Raw genomic sequence first — 8,010 nt, 5'->3', positions numbered from 1 at the left:
AACACCAAGTCAAGGGTTAAGATCCCCTTACCAGTCATCTTTAAAAAAAAAAAAAAAACATAGGTTTTTGATTATTATATTTTCTCCTATAACTCATTACTTTTTTGTCTTGAACCAGAGAAATGTGGCCTTTTCCTTCTGTACCATCTGGGAGCAATATTAATTTTATTCAAATAAATAATGTAAAAGTTTTTCACAGACATGGTTTTACCAAAACATAGATTCCTTGCTCAATAATTTTTTTCTACATTTAAAATATCTCTCTGAGAAAGAAGAAACTGCTCTGACCATTTTGTGCCGTGGCCGCTTTAAGCCTGGAAGTGCTGAGCACACGGAGCAGGAGCTGGCAAAAGCTGGAGCAGGAGCTGGCAAAAGCCACAGCTGTGCCCTTCAGATGGAGTTGCTTGGAGGCAACAGGGGAGAAGAAGGCCTTGGTTTCCCCCAGGCCAGCAAGACCAGTAATAGGGTTCCCGTGGACCCACATAGGCGTGAGGAGCCACAACAACTAAAAAAATGGAGTCACTCAGGCCAGTGAGTCATCGCAAGGGATGTTCACTAAATAAGTGCACGGCCCGTCCCGTGGGAAGTGTTGCAGCACAGGCAGTGGGAGAGATGGGCCCACTGGGGGAACACTGGGTACAGCAAGGACAGATGATCTGCACCCCAATCAGTGTAGGACCACTCAGAGGAGACTGGTCAGGAATATAGAATTGCATGGGGTGCAGTTTGATGAAAAGACTCAGGCCCAGACCAGAGTTACTACACAACCCAGGTGCACCGAGTCTCTGGAGAGCAGGAAGTACCTATAAAGTCAACGATTATAACCTGTGCTGCACAAAAAGCCTTCCCTAGAGAAGCAACAGCAAAGCAGCAATTTAGCTAAACCACAGAACTCAAGTACTGGTCCCAACAGGAGGTTCCCCCACTTTAGAAGTAAGCAAAGGACAAAAAATTCGTTCTGGCTCAGACATACTGCCAGCAACTTAGGTCTGCCCAGGGATGTGAGGCATGGCTCCAGGGACTGGCCCCCCTCCCCTCAACCAGGCACACTGCCAATGCCAAAGAGCATGCCAAAAACATCACCTCCATGTTGGTGACCCACCACAGCCACCACTATAACCATGGCTGCTGCAAAAGCAGCTAGACATCACAACCACCATGTAGATAGTCTGGCAGCCACTGGTGTGCATTGATACAAGGAGAGTCACCAGCAGAGATGAAGAAAAGAAGAGGATGTCTCTCTCCACAAAGCCCATGGGGGGGGGGGGGGGGAAGCATCTGCTCTATGATAATAATGGGGGACCTGAACACACCTCTCAGCATTGGAAAGATCATCTAGGCAACAAATCAGCAGAGTAACCATTATTTCAGAACAAGGGAAGAAATCTAGGGTTATCAGTTGTGGGAGGGGGGAGGGATAGGGGGATGGGGTGAGATTGGGACATAAAGAATAAGTATGATTTGTAACAATATATATGCTAGTAATATTGATTTGATCAACATATCTCAATGTTGCACCCCCAAAATATGTATAATCAATTTTGATTCAATAAGAATTACAAACAAACAAAAAGAACCAGGGGTGGGTGGGAGTGGAGGGAAACAGAAGGGACTACCAGGTGTTCCTTTGAGCTAGACTCTGATGGCCAACTATCTTGATAGGACAAATAAAGTGTTTCATTATCTCCTAAAAATAAAATAAAATATCACTCTGTCTTATAGAATTCAGTTAGTTAGTTTTCAGAACTACCCTTCAGTATACTAACTTTTGTTTTTGAGCTCTTATTATCAATATTAGTTGAAAAAAAGGCAAACCGATCCAAGTTTATTTTTATAAATTTTGAAATCCAATAACTTTTTTGGAATTCAATTCTTCGCTCTACAAAGGGTAATTATCACTTAAGTTTATAGAAATGACTTCTGCATTTGAAAGTAACCGGGTTTTTCCTGGTTGAGTTTTGCAAAGGCACAATTTGGCTAGAAATTAGATGAATGAAAGATTGATTTGTTTGTGTGACTGGTTGTGAACATGCCTGCAGAGAAATGGAGTGTATATAATGTCAGCCAATCTTTGGCTAAATCTTCACCAGTGAGTTCAACTGACACTTGCTTTAGATAACTCAAACCAATTTCTTTCAAACCATCCTCAAAATTTTCAGTCTCACACCACATTTGCTGGGCATACCATTCACCAAGAAGGCATTGACATGTCTCCCGTGATACAAACCATGGTAGCACATTCATTTTATAGTATGATTTACTATATTCATGACATGTGCTCTCTTTTTCAATTAAATGTAACTCCCATTGAATTATGAGACAAAATATGTTGTAAGTCTTGTGCAAACTACTACCATGGATTTATGTTTCGTAAAACAAGTCCAGTGAAGCACCTCTGGCAGTCCTGTTTACAAGTACTTCACTCAGTGCATGAAAATAATTTCCTGATGTGAACTTCGCTGGCATGATGTTCAAAAGTTATTCAGACATAAACCTTTCAGATACCACAAATGACTATAGCTAAATGGGTAATTGGGTGGTATTTATATCTTTCATATCTGTACTCTCATTGGCTAAAAAAAGCTACAGATTATTTAACTTTTTCACACAACTTTGTACTATAACTCTCTTCACCAGCTTCAACATGCTAAGAAATATTATACCCGGTTAAACTATTTGCAAATATAGTTTCTGTTCAGGACACAATTTCTGCAGTCAACTTTTTTATATACCCATCATTGGAAAAAGGTTTTCGTGCCAACAATTTTTTCACTTAATATATTTTATACCATTATCACTTATTGTATTTGCATGAGAAAAAATCTGCTTTACTTCCAGTCCTTGTTTTCAGTTCATTAGATTTTCATTAAGTTTGCCATTATATGTCTTTGCTATTCTCATCATACTTCTTACTATGGTTTGTTTCACAATAGCGTCTTAAGTCATGAACATTTAGTACAGTGTGTATTAATAGTTGGTGTGCAGTATTAGTCATATAGTCTACTTCCACAATGACATATGCTCTTGAAACACATGGCTGTGCCAGTTTCTCATTTTCCCATTTTAAATGAAGAGAAAAACAGTAGTGTGATGTGATGATAAATGGCAACTCCCCATCAATGTTAGGGAGACTTTTGGTAGTGGTGGGAATTGTGATAAACCTGAGAACACCTGCCCCAATGGCAATGGTATTTATGAATTAGGATTAGGTTTATTTGAAAACCTAAAATAGCGTGGATTAAATGAATATAAATGAATTTCTTCTGATAAAACCCAGGAAGGCAGTCCTCGGCTGGTATGGTGGTTCGAAGGTCATCAGGAACCTAGGCTCCTTCTGTCTTATTACTTTTGCACCCTCTATCAGCTGCTTCCCCTATGTGATAGAAGTTGATTGCTCTAGCCATTATATCCACATTTCACTCAACAGGAAAGAGACAGAAGATGGCATATTCCCTCCCTCTGAGGACATTTCCCAGAAGTTTCGCACACCACTTTTACTGACATTCTATTGGCCAAAACGCCTGGTCACACCTAACTGAAAAGGAAGCTGAGTTTATGCCAGGTGGCCATGTGCTCAGCCAAAAACTGGGAGTTTAGTTACTTTTCACAAAAAAGAAAACAGCTACTGGGGAACAACTAACAGTCAATGCTGTGTGTCTACTCAGCTTCACCTAACTTAGGCCATGTGAAAATGTGGGCCTATTATGGCTAGAAATGCTAATTATTCAAGAGAAATGAAAAATGCATATTTTATGTGAAATTGTGCAGTTTTTAGATGTGGACAATTAAAAAAATTTTCATAGCCTAAACAACTCATAAATCTAGTAAATCCTGGGGTTGGAAGGACCCTTACTAACAGTTTTACCCGTTCAAATTAGTCCATTGATTCATTCACAACAAATTGAGCACCAACTAAGTGCCCGTGAACAAAACAGACCAAATACTTGTCTGTGCTCAAACATTTCCATTGAGAGTAGATGTCATTAGGATGACCTTCAGGTTGTAACTGCAGAAATGGACATGAAATAAGAAAAATGTCGTTTTTTAAAAAATGAGAGTATATGGCCTTATACTGAAGTGAAGGAGAAAGATAATAAATGAGGTAATTATGTAAAATAAGATATACAATTGAAAAGTACAAAAGAAAGGAGGAAAAGGTGAGAAATGGAATGGGAAATGAGAAGAGCACCCAGGAAAAACCTCACTAAATTGAGTAATGACCTGAAGGAAGTGAGGGACCTACCTAGGCAGCTATTTGGGGAAAGAACATTCCAGATGAGGAAAATCAAGTGCAAAGGCCCTGAGACAGGAGAACAAGTGGCATGTTCAAGGATCAGCAAGAAAGCCAAATGGAGGATAGTTAGGGGTATAACAGTAAGAGATGATGTCAGGTGTCAGGTCAAGAGGGACCTTGTAGGTGCCTGTAGGGGAAATGGGAAGCCATTGGAAGGTTTTAAGCAGAGGAGAGACATAATCTGACTTAAATGTTAACAGGATCACTCTGGTGTTTGTGTGGATCTGGCTGAAGAGGAGTGTTATGGTCTTAGTGTGTCTCCCCAAAATTCATGTTGAAACCTAATCATCAGTGTAATAGGAGGTGGGGCCATTAGGTCATGAGGGCAGAGTCCTCATTGAATGGGATTAGTGCCTGTATAAAAGAGGCCTCAGAGAGCTCCCTTTTACCACGTGAGGAAACAACAAGAAGATGCCATCTATGAACCAAAAAGTCAGCCCTCACTAGACACCAAATCTTCCAGCACCCTGATCTTTGATTTCTTAGCCTCTAGAACTGTAAGAAACACGTTTTTGTTGTTTATAAGCTATCCAGTTTATGATATTTTGTTATAGTAGCCTGAATGAACTCAGGGAGCAACAAACAGAATAAAAAAAAACAGTTAAGAGTTTATTGAAATAAGCTAAGAAAGAAATGACAGTGGCAGTACAAAGATCATGGCAGTGAGGATGATGAGGAGTGGTTGTAGATATATTTTGAAGAGTTAGAGGAAGAGAAACATCAAAGGTGACTCACTCCAAGGTTTTTGGTTTTTGGCCTGAGCAACCAAAAGTATAGAGTTGCTATTAAATGAGATGAGAAAGACTACGGGGTGCGGCGGGGAGCAGTGGTGGGGTATATCAGAGGCTCTGTTTTGGACATTTAAGCTTGAGGTACTTATTAGACATCCAAGTGGAGATGCCCAGTAGTCACCTAGCTATACAGGTCTGGAGTTGAAGAAAGAGACACAAGCTGGAGGTACACATTTGGGAGTCATGACTATATAGACAGCATTTAAGCCCTGTCTAACTCAGATCACCTGAGGAATGAATGTAGATAGATGAGAGAAGACTACCAAGAACTAATATACTCCAACATTTAGGGGTTGGGAGATGAGGGGAAAACTGCTGAAGAGCCTGAGGAGGAATTTCCAGAAAAATGGGAGAAAAGCCAGGCAAGTGTTGTATCCTGCAGGTCAAGTGAAGACAGCGTTTCAAGAAAACAGTAATCAACTATGTCACATAATGTTGATAGATCAGCTAAGATGAGAACTAAGAAGTGACCATTGGTTCATACTCTCAACAACTACATCAACTCCTAGTCCTGGAAGAGGAGCAAGTTTCTCCAGAAGATTTTTCTGTTAGAACTAGTTTGAATTAGGAGTTGCTCTTTAGGGTTCCATTGGCACACTATGCATATTATATAGCATTCATTCAACAAACGTGTTATTATTTGCCAAGTACTACTCTACATTGGCAATTTTTTAAAAGTCAGAAATTCTTTCTCATGGAAGTTTTGTTTTAATCAGGGTGTGGAGGAGGACAGATGATAAATATTTAAAATAAAATTTGTGTAGTATGTTAGGTGATAAATGCTATGTAGAAACATAATGCAGGGAAGGGGGAGAGGGAATGTGAGTTTTAGTTTTAAATAGTGTGCTTAGAAAAGGCATCTTTGAGTGAAGACAGGAAGGATGTAAAAGAACGAGCCATGAGGGCGTCTGGGAGAAGAGCATTCCAGGCAGAGGGAACCAGCACAGAAGCCCTGAGGCAGGAGCATGCCTGCCATGTTCAAGGAATAGCAAGGAAATCTGTGTAGCTACATCACAGTAAGTGGAAGGGAGAATATTAGAAGTTAAGGACAAGAGGTAATAGGGAGAGGTGACAAATCACAAAGGGTCTTGTAGGCCATTGAAGAGACTTTGGCTTATTCTCTGAAACAAATGGAAAGCTTGGAGGGTTTTTAGTACAGTGACATGAAATCACTGTGGTCACTGTTTTGATAAGAGACAACGGCAGAAGCAGGGGGATGGTTAGGAGGCTATTGTGCTATAATCAAGGTGAGGTTAGGAAAATTGGTCCATGAAGGAAGAATGCCAGAGAAGTTGCCAGGTCTTACCTAGCAAACATCAAAGAGAGGCTGAAGTAAGAACTATCTCTTTCTTTTTTCAGGGTAAGACTAAATCCTTTACTGAGAGCACTATCTTGTTATATCAGTTGAGGCAGGCTAACTGTTACAACAGATGAACTACAATATTTCAGATACTTAATGCGATATAAATTTGTTTATATTGATATAAACAAATAAGATCTATTTCATATAAGATCCTTCCCCTCCAAATGGTCATTTGAGAACTCACAATCCCTTCCATCTTGTGGCTGCACCACATTCAACATATAAGGCTTCTTTCAGGTAAATGCAGGAGAAAGAACATAAAGGATCTCATTTGGTAAGTATGAATGAGCCAGGCCTAAAAGTTTCAAGCAATATTTGGCTCAAATTCCACTGGCCAGAACTCACTCACACAGCCAGACCTAAACTGTTAAGGAAGGCTGGGAAATAGAATCCAGCTGCACATCTGGGAGGATGAGAAAACACCCAGTGAATAGCTTTATCATCTGCTACAACTAGATGGGCATGCTCTTCATTTCTACCCATGTCTATCACCAAAACATTCCAAGTCCCCTTTCTTCAATGCAGATTCTAAGTTATAAAGAGCTGGCTATTTGTGTGCCTGCCACTGTTTTTGCTTACATACCATAACTCTTTCCTTAAGCTTTCTGAATAAGTTTCATTTTTCCTCATCCTAGACTAGAAAAAAGCTGAAACAAATGAGCTGTGACTAACAAACTTTGCTTCTGGGGATATAAGTCACAACTCCTCCACCCTCATTTCCTAGAGTATTTTATCTGCACAATTGCTTTATCACTTAGAAGTAGATAAGGTGTCCACTGAGTATGCGTTGGGGGAAAAATGCAAAAAAGAAATACATAGGAACTCATTTTAAGTGCATTAAAATGGATATGTAAAACCAAGAACAACAGAGATGAAAGATACTCTTTTAAATTACATCCATGTGCAGTCAGCTCTTTATGATCAGTACCAAAGAAAAAGAAACATGGATTATGTAAAACAACTTACAATTTCATTTCTTCACTTAGGATTCAGTCACTAACACATATGAGTATGTGTCCATCTCCACTCAGTCTGATTTTCTTTGTTTTTTTTTTTTTTGACCGGTAAGGGGATCGCAACCCTTGGCACGGTGTTGTCCGCACCACGCTCAGCCACTGAGCGCACCGGCCATCACTATATAGGATCAGAACCCATGGCCTCGGCGCTACCAGCGCCACACTCTCCTGAATGAGCCACGGGGCCAGCCCATCAGTCTGATTTTCAATGCTGGCCTCCACTGTCATTTATGTTAAATGATCTGTAAACACTGGCCACAGATTACACCCATAGAATATATAATTTTGAAAATATAAACAATAAAATAAAAACATCCCAGTAAAATTTAAAATGTGCATTTCATTCAAAGGCTACTTTCTTTGGACAAGTAAAGACAATTTGACTAATTTGATATTCTTGTATGCAACCAATGTTCACACATATTGTTTAATAAACATAACCTCTGCTATCTCTTTCTGCTTACTTATCACAATTTTATTACACTAGCAGTGCTATGATCTGAATGTTTGTGTCCACCTAAATTCATATGTTGAAACTAATGTGAT

Source organism: Galeopterus variegatus, unplaced genomic scaffold, assembly GCF_000696425.1.
Source record: "Galeopterus variegatus unplaced genomic scaffold, G_variegatus-3.0.2 Scaffold5460, whole genome shotgun sequence".
NCBI classification, from domain to species: domain Eukaryota; kingdom Metazoa; phylum Chordata; class Mammalia; order Dermoptera; family Cynocephalidae; genus Galeopterus; species Galeopterus variegatus.
This window is presented reverse-complemented; position numbering follows the sequence as displayed.